Here is an 11,311-nt window from a genome sequence, read left to right as displayed (position 1 = left end):
GAGAAAAACTCGAGGCAACCTTGGAACAAGTGCTTGTGCCACGTGCCAGACGCAGCCCACCCTATTCAAGTGTCCAGCTCCCAGACCGGCTTGTGGACTGAACGAATCCAGGTGAGTGATGCTGCATTTCCCACTGGCTGTTGCTCATTTGCACGTGTGTGGTGGACTCCGCACTCTTAAATGGACAAATCCAGAGCAGATAAGAGAGATGCTGTTCCCTAAGCCCAGGAACAGAGGGACCAGTCCTAAAAATGGCATCACTGGCAAAAGCGAGCTCTGGATTATATAAAATAGCCTTTGGTGAAACAGGCAGAGAAACGCTGCTTTCTGCTGGAGGAATGGAGGAGAATATGGGTGGCTCCGGGTGATGCAGCCCTGTCCTGGCAGCACACGCTCCTTAATCCAGAAGTCTGAGAATGCATGTGGCAGGGGGGATGAGTGTCCTGTGGGTGGGAGGGGATGAAAGATGCTTTATATTCTCCTTAGATCTGTTTTTCTTAAGAAAGACATTGGTTTATATTTTTTTTTTTTAGAAATGACCTTTTAAACTTGTGCATTTATGTTAAAAAAGAACCTATTTCTTATCTCCACAGAGTAGAAGCTGCTTTCTCTCTAATACAAGAGTTGTTGCTCTTATCTATAATGATTCTTTGATCGGTTAAGACATGTCTAAGTCTGCTTATATGGAGAACAGAATTAGGCTCCCATCTAAACTTGGCAACGCAACAACTTTTCCCCGTGATGTCTATTGCAAGAGCATCTTGGGATTCTGGCGATGAATAGGTCTCTCTTCACATCTGGTGGTATATGAGCCAAAACAAGGAGTTTGTCTCTGAGTCAAATCATTCACAGTGTAACACGACACAAGACAGGGGTAGAATGTAATCATTACTTTATCTTTTGCTTCAATTCCATGTTGTGGCAAGATCCATTTATTTTAATGCAGGAATTACTGCAGGAGACGGTCAAGCCTGCAGCATAGACAGACACTGGATTTGATTTCAGGACTTTGCTGATGGAGAACTCTTAAAGTGGATCCAACAAGCCTTTCCTGCTCTTCATTCTAGCCTGAATTTGCCTCCTTTAACCTAAGTTAAACTCAATATAGCATTGCTTTGGTCTGTTAGGTGGGTTTGTCCCACCTCCAATCATTCTAGTAAGTCTGTCTCAACACTTCCCAATTTGTTTTTTGCAGCGGCAGCATGAGACCTGCACCCTCGTTCCAATAACCCCGTGACCAGGTCTGGAAAGATCCCTTCTGATTATACTCAAGGGTCAGGCTCAGGCTGTTGTAAGGATCCAACAGTAAGAGAAGTTCATTACTGAACACACCCTGTCCTCGTTCATAGTCCTGAGTCCACTGGCAAGAACAACCTCCTTTTCTATATCATAGAATCATGGAATCACAGGTTTGGGTGGGAAGGGACCTCACAGCCCATCCAGTCCTACCCCCTGCCATGGGCAGGGACACCCTCCACTAGCCCAGGTTGCCCAAAGCCCCATCCAACCTGGCCTTGAACACTGCCAGGGAGCCAGGGGCAGCCACAGCTTCTCTGGGCACCCTGTGCCAGGGCCTCAGCACCTTCATGGGGAAGGATTTCTGCCTCACATCCCATCTCCATCTCCATCTCCCCTCCTGCAGCTTCAGGCCATTCCCCTTGGCCTGTCACTCCCTGCCCTTGTCACCAGCCCCTCTCCAGCTTTCCTGGAGCCCCTTCAGGGACTGGAAGGGGCTCGAAGGTCTCCCTGGAGCCTTCTCTTCTCCAGGCTGAACAAGCCCAACTCTCTCAGCCTGTCTCCATAGCAGAGGTGCTCCAGCCCTCAGATCATCTCCATGGCCTCCTCTGGACTCGACCCAACAGCTCTATGTCCTTCTTGTCCTGGGGACCCCAGAGCTGGACACAGTATTCAAATAGTGTAGGGACAGCAAGACGTGGAAGGAGCTCGGACCACGTGCATGCCGCTGGCTAGAAAGCTCTTGTTGACTCCATTTCCTTTTCCTCCAACACTTCCTTCCGATTTGATCAACAAAAAAGTATACATCTGGCAGAAAAGGACCAGCTCTATCAGCCAGACCCCAGCAGGAGTTTCTGTTCCCCTCCTTGGCGGCACAGTAGGATTTTGCACCCAGTAGATATATCACCTCAAACACTGTGAAGGACTGAATGGAAAATTTGAAGTTATGGTGACCTCTGGAGAGGTTCCTTAAAGCCCACCTTGAACCTTTGCAAGCCCAGCTTGTAACAGGAATGAATCAAGCACAAATGCTGCTCCCAGCCTTTGCCTAGAGGATTGCACAGATAAATCTCGGGCACTTCAACTGAGATTGAGGGAATTTAATCTAACAGTATTACTTCACTTCTCTGCGCTACAGACCAGCAATATTTGCTGTGTCGGCTTCACCCTCTTTTCAAATATTGATCTTGGAAAAAGGACTCCCAAAGAAAACTGTGTGGCAATAACAAATGTCTAGGACTACTTGAAGGCTTCTTACTCGTAACAGTATGAGCTGACTAACTTCTCATTTTATTAAGTGGCCGACAAATTCAGATAGCCTCAGGACGACAGATGGCCCTATGAGGAACCATTTTTATGACAAAAGAACCCCCTGGGGAGGAGAGGTTAGTCTAACCAGAAGGACACCGGTTTAGGACAACAGAAACGGTGTGGAAATGGGTTGGTTTAGCCTTAGAGCTAATGCTATGTCCTCTGAAGAGCGTGAATTTGTTTATCTGGAAATCCAGCAGCTTCACCATGGGGTTTCTCATGTTTTTCAAACCCATTACTGTTTCGTTGCTGTTGCTACTGGATTCCTCGAGTGAATAGCACGCCCCGTGAACACAAGCACCTCGGCTTTGCAAAACCCAGCAACAGACAGTGATGTGGGACTTCAGCCGTGTGTGCACACTGTGGGAAACCAACAGCTGCTGCTCTGGTTAAAGTCGAGAGGCCGAGTGTTTGGTGTGGGCTGGAATGCTGGAGCTTTAACCCTTTATTTAGGCTGTTCTCTGTTCTATTTAGGCATGACCAGCCCCAAACATCCTCTGGAAAAAATGACAGGTCGTGGACCCACCTCTCCAGTGCAATCTTGCAGCAAGCGCATTTTGATCTCACCACCAACTCTAACCTGCACTATCAACATCAACCAAGGGATGGTTAGGCACATCTTGAACAGTGCTCCAAAGAGCAGGTGGAAGAACTTAAAAGGTTTGCAAAGGCTGAGGTGCTGCACCCACCTCACAGGTATTGATCGTGCTGAAACGTGCCAGGCACTATCATAGAATCATCGAATCACAGGAGGGTTTGGGCTGGAAGGGACCTTAAAGATCATCTAGTCCAACCCCCTGCCATGGGCAAGGACATCTTCAGCCAAACCAGGTTGCTCAGAGCCCCATTCAACCTGACCTCAAATGTTTCCAGGGAGATATATGGGATATATGGGAGACAGTCACTTGCAGAGGGAGAAGGGAGGAGCACGAGGCATCGGGGTGTCACAGCTCTCCCTGTGCTTTGCTCCTGCCCCACACACGGCTGAGGGGCTGCGGGATCCCAGCTGTGGGGCGGGCAGTCCCGGAGGAGGAAGCACAGGGAGATGGCTTGATGTTGCCTTTGCCCTTTAACTGGTATGAATTCTCTTTTTATCTGGTGGATGGACCATACCTGAGGACAAACTCTCTGTCCTACAGCATGCTTCAAGGGATTTTGTTATTTTGCAACAGATTAATACATAATTAACTTTAAAGCATTGCATGCATTTTTCTGTATGATTAATACCAAATGTCTGATTGAATTTTTAACCCGTTTCCGTTTATAGTTTTTTTTACAGTCTGGTGTAATTTGATTAGACATTCCAATCCCTGACACTTTTGATTTATCATAATTAATTTCATAAGCAAAGACTGAGCCAGCTGCTTTTGCTGGAGCACTACTGCTTTAAGGAAGAAAGTGTTGGATCTGCGTAAAGACCTACTTTGTGTTACGCCCCTGCTCTATCCTGTGGTCTGTCTAACGAGGATTCTGCCTAATTATTGCTACCAGAACGTCCAAGGCTGGAGCAAAGAGCAGAGGCAAGAGGCGCTGCCTGTTTCCTCCTGCCAAGTACATTGAAAAAGTCCCATTTACCGGCACAGAAGCTAAAGGATCCTCACAGAGAGCAAAACCACAGGCCCTGCATTTATCAGCAGAGAGAAACGGTGCCTGTACGCTCTCAGTCTATTTTGTAAAGGGCACTTTCTGCGTTAGGAAAGCAAAGATACTCTGGGTGTTGGTTTTTTGCATGTTTTGCCAGGTCCTAATATTAGCTGCGGTTTGCCCGCCTACAATAAACCCTGATTGATCTGTATGTAAATATTTAGCTAGTGACCCCCCCCACCTTGCTGTCAAGCCTGGTGAAAGAAATCTTTCTCCTTTTTAGGTATTTTCAGGAGGAGGAATGTCGTCTTCTCGTCCGGTCTTGTAGATGACATGACTTTGAACATGCACGTACCTTGTGTCATGTCGGGGTTGTTCACCCCGCAGTTGTGCCCGCTCACCCCTGGGGACGAGCCATGCGGAGGGAACCTGGGACATATTCCGCTCCATCTCTCTTCAACCGTGACAGCAGAGACAAGGACAACGCAAAGCGGGGCTTCCTCCACCAACACCATCCTTCGCCTGGGAAATTAAAAACAAGAGGCGTCACAAAGAGGGAGTTAAAGGTCTGAGGTTTGTGAGGGTTACCTTATCTTATGGGCAGGGTTTTCACTGGGAAAGGGAGGGAGGGAGACACTGAAAGCAGGAGATCAGCACAGTTGTAGGAGAGCATGGATGCCAATGGAGGCAGCACTGGACTGAGAGGAGCCAGGCAGGAGGCTGAAGACTCCTGGAGGAGTCTGGAGGCAGGGAGAGGATTCCCAGAGTAAAATCTGAACAAAGCACTGGCGATGAGACATCTCTAGTTGGACTGTGGTTGACTGCCTCTGTGTTTCAGACTGTTTTTTGTGGTTCTCAGTAGCCCTTCCCACCGCATACAAAAAATAGGAGAAAATATGTGACTATTTCCAACATTTTATCACATTTCCGATCTGAGAAAATTAGTAACTTGCATTAGAATTGCACAGCCGTGTTGTTAATTTCTGCTCAAGCAGCGCTGAAAGGAGCTAGCAGAGTTCCCAGGGTGGGTGGCAGAGGTGTTTGGGTAGGATGACAGCCTGGGGCAATACAAGAACCTGGGTGGGGAACCAGGATGGAGCAGCCGAGTAAAGAAACCTGCTAAGAGCATACACGGCGTGGCAGGTCCCTGCTGCAGCTCCTGACGGGGCTGGGAGAAGGTGTGAACATGGAGCTACGCCGACCTCCTCGCAAGGCAAGGGACAGCCACTTTGCAGAAACGGCGTGGAGGTGCAACACAGCAGGCAGCAGCTGCTGGGTTTTAATTCAGACCATCTGAATGCCTGTAAGAGGAGAGAGCTTATCGACTGCTCGGGATTTCAGAAGGTTCAAGTGGAGGACAGGGGCTGGGATGAAAGGGGGGATTCCAGCAGGGAGCCTGCACAGCAGCAGCCGCTGACAGCTGAGCCTCCTCAAGAGCTCCCTGTCCCGACGCTCTCAGGATTTCCTCTCTGCTCTCCTACCCATCGCCAGATCCATTCCTGTCGCAGGCAGCGTGTCCACGCTACTCACCGTTAGTTGGTGTGATGGCTCTGGACATTTCAGCCTCGCAGGAAGCTGGAGCAGGTCTTGCCAACATGGGAAGAGACTGTGCAGAGGCAGAGAGAATCCCAACTGCCTCGCAGACAGAGATCTCAGGATATTTCGTAACAAGATTCCAAATTATGGCATTCAGCAGCGATTGCAGAGTTGAAGTGCCTGAAGCAGAAGTTTGGGGTCAGGCCCACGCTATCTGTCCATCCAAGAGTTTGTTCCAAAGCCTACACGCATAGCATGGGGAGCAAAAGTGCTTCCAAGCCCCTGGACCCCGAATGAGCCCTTCTTCACCAAGACCTGGGGGTGCTGGCTGCGCTCAGCCTGCCAGGGACATAAACTGCAGTGCACGATGAGAGAAGAGTGACGATGTCCTCTAGTCGCAGCACCTAAAGACACCGGACATCACAGCACCCCCCCTGCAGCCCTGCCTGCTGCAGACACGCCAGGGTCGATGCCCATTCCTCCTGACCATGCTGCCTGCCCCTCAGCTGAGGCTTTACTCCAGGTAACACACCAACCCCACACACCCTGACCCTTGGTAAGGGGCAGAATTTATCCAGCCTCGTTTGGGTCAACTGCCCAGCAGAGATCAGTCCCAGTATGCTGACAAGACCTCATCTGAGGTTTGGAGTGCAGAAGCGATGTTGTGCACCTTCCTACCCGCACTGTGTACGGAGCAGAGAGGGTAATGGACATGAAAATGGTCATTTATAGACTACTGCAATTTGGGGAGGAGGAAACTTTGAAACCTGAGTAAGCCAATCAGCTTTTGTCCATGTCCTACAGACTTTAAAAATTGGTAACTAGATCAATTCTTGTAAATGAACGGCGCTAGTACCCAGACTGCCCTGTGTCTACATGCGTTCTGCCATGGAAAGAACAAGCCAGCAGATGTCCTGGAATAAAACCAATGCTTTCAAATGTGAGGAGCACTGTGAAGTGCTGCTGCAATGCTGCAGTGAAAGGTAAGCCACCGGGTCGCTCGGCTGAAACGTAAAGCCAAATTCTTTTTGCCAGGCATGACGCTTGCAACAAGCCACATTTTTTTTTTTTTTTGGAATGACCACAGCTCAGAAACCCAGCAAGTCAACATGGCTTTTGGACTCTGGCTGCCACTTCTTACCTTGGGAGTGTGTAACATTAACTGCCAGGGATCTAATAATAATTACTAACTTTTTATCTGCATTGTATCACATAGTGAAATTATAGAGGGATGTGACAAGGCTGGCTATCTAAGAACAAAGTCCTCTTTATACACAAAGCAAAACCTGCAGAGCCAATATCAACTCTGGCTCCTCCTCCTGCTGAAATACTTCAGCCCTGATCTCGTGTTAGCTGCTAGGGACGGGCGTCTCCATTAACTTCTCCTTACTGAGCTCTTCACACCAGTGAAGGCAAAGTCCGTCTAGAAGATAGGCTGAAAATCCAGCACAATTCCCCCCCGTGCCTCCCCCCCAAAAAGCACTGGATATGTAGATCTAAGTACTAATGACTAAAAGTTGTAGCTGGGATGTATTTTTGACGAATGAGTACAATGAGTTGAACTACAGCCAGCTCCCTCGGAGGAAGTTGTTGCTCATTTTGGGTTAAGGAGTTACCGGTTAAAGCAAGGAGTATTCAATCAAAGTGGCACTGTCAGCCTCTTGACTTCTTAGAATTCATGAGCTAGATCTCTCCAAAATGTATATGAAGAATTTCCTTTAAAAAAGCAACGTTTGAATTTTTCATTTACTGCTTAACTCTCAGACTTGAGGCTTAAAAAAAACCCCAACACATGAATATTGTAAAATTCTGTCAAAGATTTTGCATTCATTTTCTAGTATGTCCTTTAATATCTGAGATGCTGTAAGATTTATGAGTGGCACCTCTGCTTCTGATGTGATCTGTGACTCTCAGAAAAGTGATTTTAGGGAGCTGAGTTCAGAAACCCTTTAAGCACTCTCTCACAAAAGAGTCATCACTACAAGTCCTGTAATCTACTAGAAAAAGAACACTCAAATTTCCTTGAGCTGAACAACCAAGACCCAAAATCAGTCTGCTTTTAATAATCTTGGCTTTATCTTTCCAGTGCTCATTTCCTCTTTCTATACGCTAGCACTGCTGCCTCTGCAGAAGGATCTGATGAAGATTCAGCTTCACGAAAGTTGGTTAGTAAAGTGCCAAAATCCTCAGATGACCTCCATGGCAGAGAGGCAAAAATCAATGTTTACTCGATGCTCCTAACCATAAATGAGCAAACGACAGCTAGCCCTGGCCCTGCTCCGTATGCACCCAGCTCCGATCAAGAGCTCATTCTGAACAGGACACAGCTGTTAAAATGCTGACATGTGTTTCCTGATGATAGAACACAGCCAAAAAGCAGAAGTTGTTCAGAAAGACAAGCAATTTGATCATATTTTGGCAAAGATAAGAGGAAGCTGTACAGAAGCATATTCCCTGCAGAGGCCAAACTCCAATTAATTGGAACTGCTTGGTATTCAAAAGAGCTGATGAAAAACTTTTGCAAGCTATCGAGGCCATTCTTATTTTTCACTGACACAAGCCATGAATACGCCATTCAGTTGAAAGGAATTACATCAGTGCTGTGTAACCGAGATCAGAATCAGACCCATTCCACAAAGGCCTAAATTTGTTTGTTTTCATATCTCCCACCCCAGAGAGATAACAAACCCAGGCTCTCTCTGATGGTAGGATTCACTGCTGTGGATCTCTTCTGCATAGTCTTTTAACACCAGAGAAACAGCCGTGTGCCAACATTACACAACGAGATTTTAACATCTTGGGCTCCGTTTCCCTCAGAGGTACGGCTGCAGCGCTAGACTTTGCTAACCTTGCTCAAGTTCAAGTCTGGCTGTGATACACGGCTCACTTGAAGTTATGTTATGCAAGAGGATGAGATAAGATAACCCATTAAATTTTAAATCTATCTATCGAGGTGTCCTCATCGCTTTCTCAGTAAGAAAGGGATATTACAAACCTACTCCCACTGATATATATATAGAGAGAAAGAAGATATTTACCTATTTATATAGGATATTTATAAAACATCAGCACCTGAGCACTTCAGTCAGCACACCCTATGAAGACAGAGCCTACTCTTTGAGTTTCCAGTATATATATACAGACAACACGTAAAGAATGCTAGAAAAGCAGTATCGTCTGTATCACATGCGACTGAAACTAAGGAGCTAAGAAATTTGTCAGGGATCATAAATCAATAGCAGAATCGGAAATTAAAGCAAACTACCTGAAGTACTTCTTTTGGTTTGGGCAGGAAAGTGCTCCGAGATGTGTTGATAAGAGTGCATGTAAAGCACTGTTATTCCTAAGGCAACACCTTTAGCTACACGATATCCAATGAGCTTGAAGAAATGAGTTTTTCCATACCAAGTGCAATAATTCTTGGTGCAATTCTGCTCCCATTTACTCCACAGCAATCCGTGCCAACTCGCAGGCTGCAACGTGAGTGTGTCCCGCAGAAGAGGTGGGTTCCTTGCCTTGTGTTTACTCAAAGACAGCTCAAGGGTTAAGGGCCAGAGTATGCAAGTTACAAAGCATGCTGTGTCTCATGTGTGGGAGTAAATGTCATATCCCACTGCACAGGGTATTTATAGAACAGCACTATTTGGGAAGTGAAACTTTTTAATGGTGAAGTTTTCAGCCAGTTGCTTCAGGTTTAATTTCTGAAGAATGAAACAGTCGAGAACCTCAAAAGTTTTAAACTTTCTGGCTCTAGTTGGTTCTGAATGTTACAAGGAAACAAACGGGGTCAGAGTCCAGCGACCTCGGGTTCAAGCTCCAGCCTCCACACCAAAGGAGCATTCCTGCAGCTGACAGACACATCGATCCCATGGCACCAGGAGGACAGAGCACTGCTTTGTCACTGTTACCCACACTACCTGGTGGAGGAGCTCTTCCCTTGCATGGGGTACACCGCAATCCCTTTAAGGGTCACCCTGGCAGACATGCAGCCCCTGGGCCACGCCGTTCCCTGGCTGAGCACCCCCAAACCCCAGAGTTACTCCTCACAAGGATTCCAGGGGAGCTGCCCATGGCCAGGCACCAGACTTCAACACAAACTGAAGTGGGTGACCTCCCTTTCAAGTGGAAACCTTGAACCAAGAGCAGCAACTCTGGGAAAACCAGGAGCAAGCTGAGGTGCTGAGGCAGAGACGCTTACACCTCCTGTGCTGCCAGCTCATGCAAGGGCTGGACCTGGACTGCCAGAAAAGGGATTAGGATCAGAGAGCGTGGACTGCAGCTGCATAAAGTCAGGGGAAAGCGGTCAGAAATCTCCTTTGTTAAAGCCATGATGTGCCACTGCAGCTGGGTCAGTGGGATGAGGCTGAAGATCAGCCAGGGTGGCGTAAGCTGTCCCAACCTCTAGATCTGGACCGAAGCTGACACTGCCAAAGGCACTCCCGCTTCAAGTTCATTACAACTACCTATTGGTAACACGCTGCTCAGCTCACACACACGCAGTGAGCACCAAACTTGGAATAACAGATCAAAAACTCCAAGTGAAAAAGCTTTTTTCGATCAGTGGTCCCAGAGCAGATCACTGTAACCAAGCCAGGCAGGAACAAAAGGCCTTTTGTGAAGCTAACTGTGCTCTCTGAGCTGTAACTACAATCACAGCACACATCCTGAGAAGTAGATCTTGACATTATTGGGTCACCCAAAGGAAGGGCTATGAATATTTTGCACCATTTATTAAGGTAGCTATTGGTGTTAACTCTCCAAATTGAGTAACCAATACACCCCATACAATTTACATAAATAGGAACACAGCTGTATTTGCATTCGCTCCATTTGCACTCACATTGATAACTACTTGTGGGTTTTATTGCTGCAATAGAAACCAGACTCTGGCTGTACGTGTCCCTGTAACTCCACAGACGGGGCAGCGTGGAGGTCGAGCAGGCAGCACCCATCTCCCAGCCTTGCCCTTCACCTTCTGCGTGGGACACGCAGTGGTCTCGCCCCACTCCAAACACGTCTTCTGCTAGAGAGGCGTCAGATGCACTGCAACAGATCAGTACGCGCTCCTCTTCCAACTAATGGACCCTTGGCATCTTTGGGCTATTATCGTACACCATGAATACTGCTTGCTTACGTTATTACATTATTTACACTTTGTTTGTGCTTTCAAGACATTCTTCACAGCTTCAAGAGTGACAAACTTCTCTATCGGTAAGCTGAGCCCATTGATTCATTTTATGTAACTTGACCACAAAAGAGAAGCAGAGTATTCTGGATTTCAGTATTGAACCTGGGCTTGTAACAGGTTCACACACGCTTCTCAAACTCAGTGCTGCGTACCTCCTGTCCGCCCTCTTCAGACAACAATTACAGAACGTAACTTCAATGGAAAGTGTGGCACATTCAAAATCCACAAAATTACTATTAAGGTCCATTATATTATGTTAAAAGTTTTATCTCCTTTCCACTGTGATAAAAACACCAAGGTCATAAACACCTCTAAATGCAACATTATGATCACCTCAACTACTCTGGCAAAAATAACCTAACAAAGACTCCCTCAGATTTTGAAAGGCAGAACTGTTATCAAATTATTTCAACTTCTGAAAAGCATCACCTTGTAAAAATTTCCCTAATTGTTCTT

The 11,311-nt window shown here is 47.0% G+C and overlaps 1 long non-coding RNA gene across 1 annotated transcript; it reads left to right on the top strand.

Moving 5' to 3' along the window:
* Positions 1–4,539, top strand: LOC142605131 (uncharacterized). Its single transcript, XR_012838882.1, has 3 exons — positions 1–111; positions 3,022–3,243; positions 4,415–4,539. It is a non-coding gene; the product is annotated as an uncharacterized LOC142605131 (long non-coding RNA).
* Positions 4,540–11,311: the final 6,772 nt, after the last annotated feature.

The sequence above is a fragment of the Balearica regulorum genome, chromosome 24 (assembly GCF_011004875.1).
Source record: "Balearica regulorum gibbericeps isolate bBalReg1 chromosome 24, bBalReg1.pri, whole genome shotgun sequence".
In the NCBI taxonomy this organism is placed as follows: domain Eukaryota; kingdom Metazoa; phylum Chordata; class Aves; order Gruiformes; family Gruidae; genus Balearica; species Balearica regulorum.
Note: the sequence above shows the minus strand (reverse complement) of the source record. Positions and strands in the feature narration are given on the sequence as shown.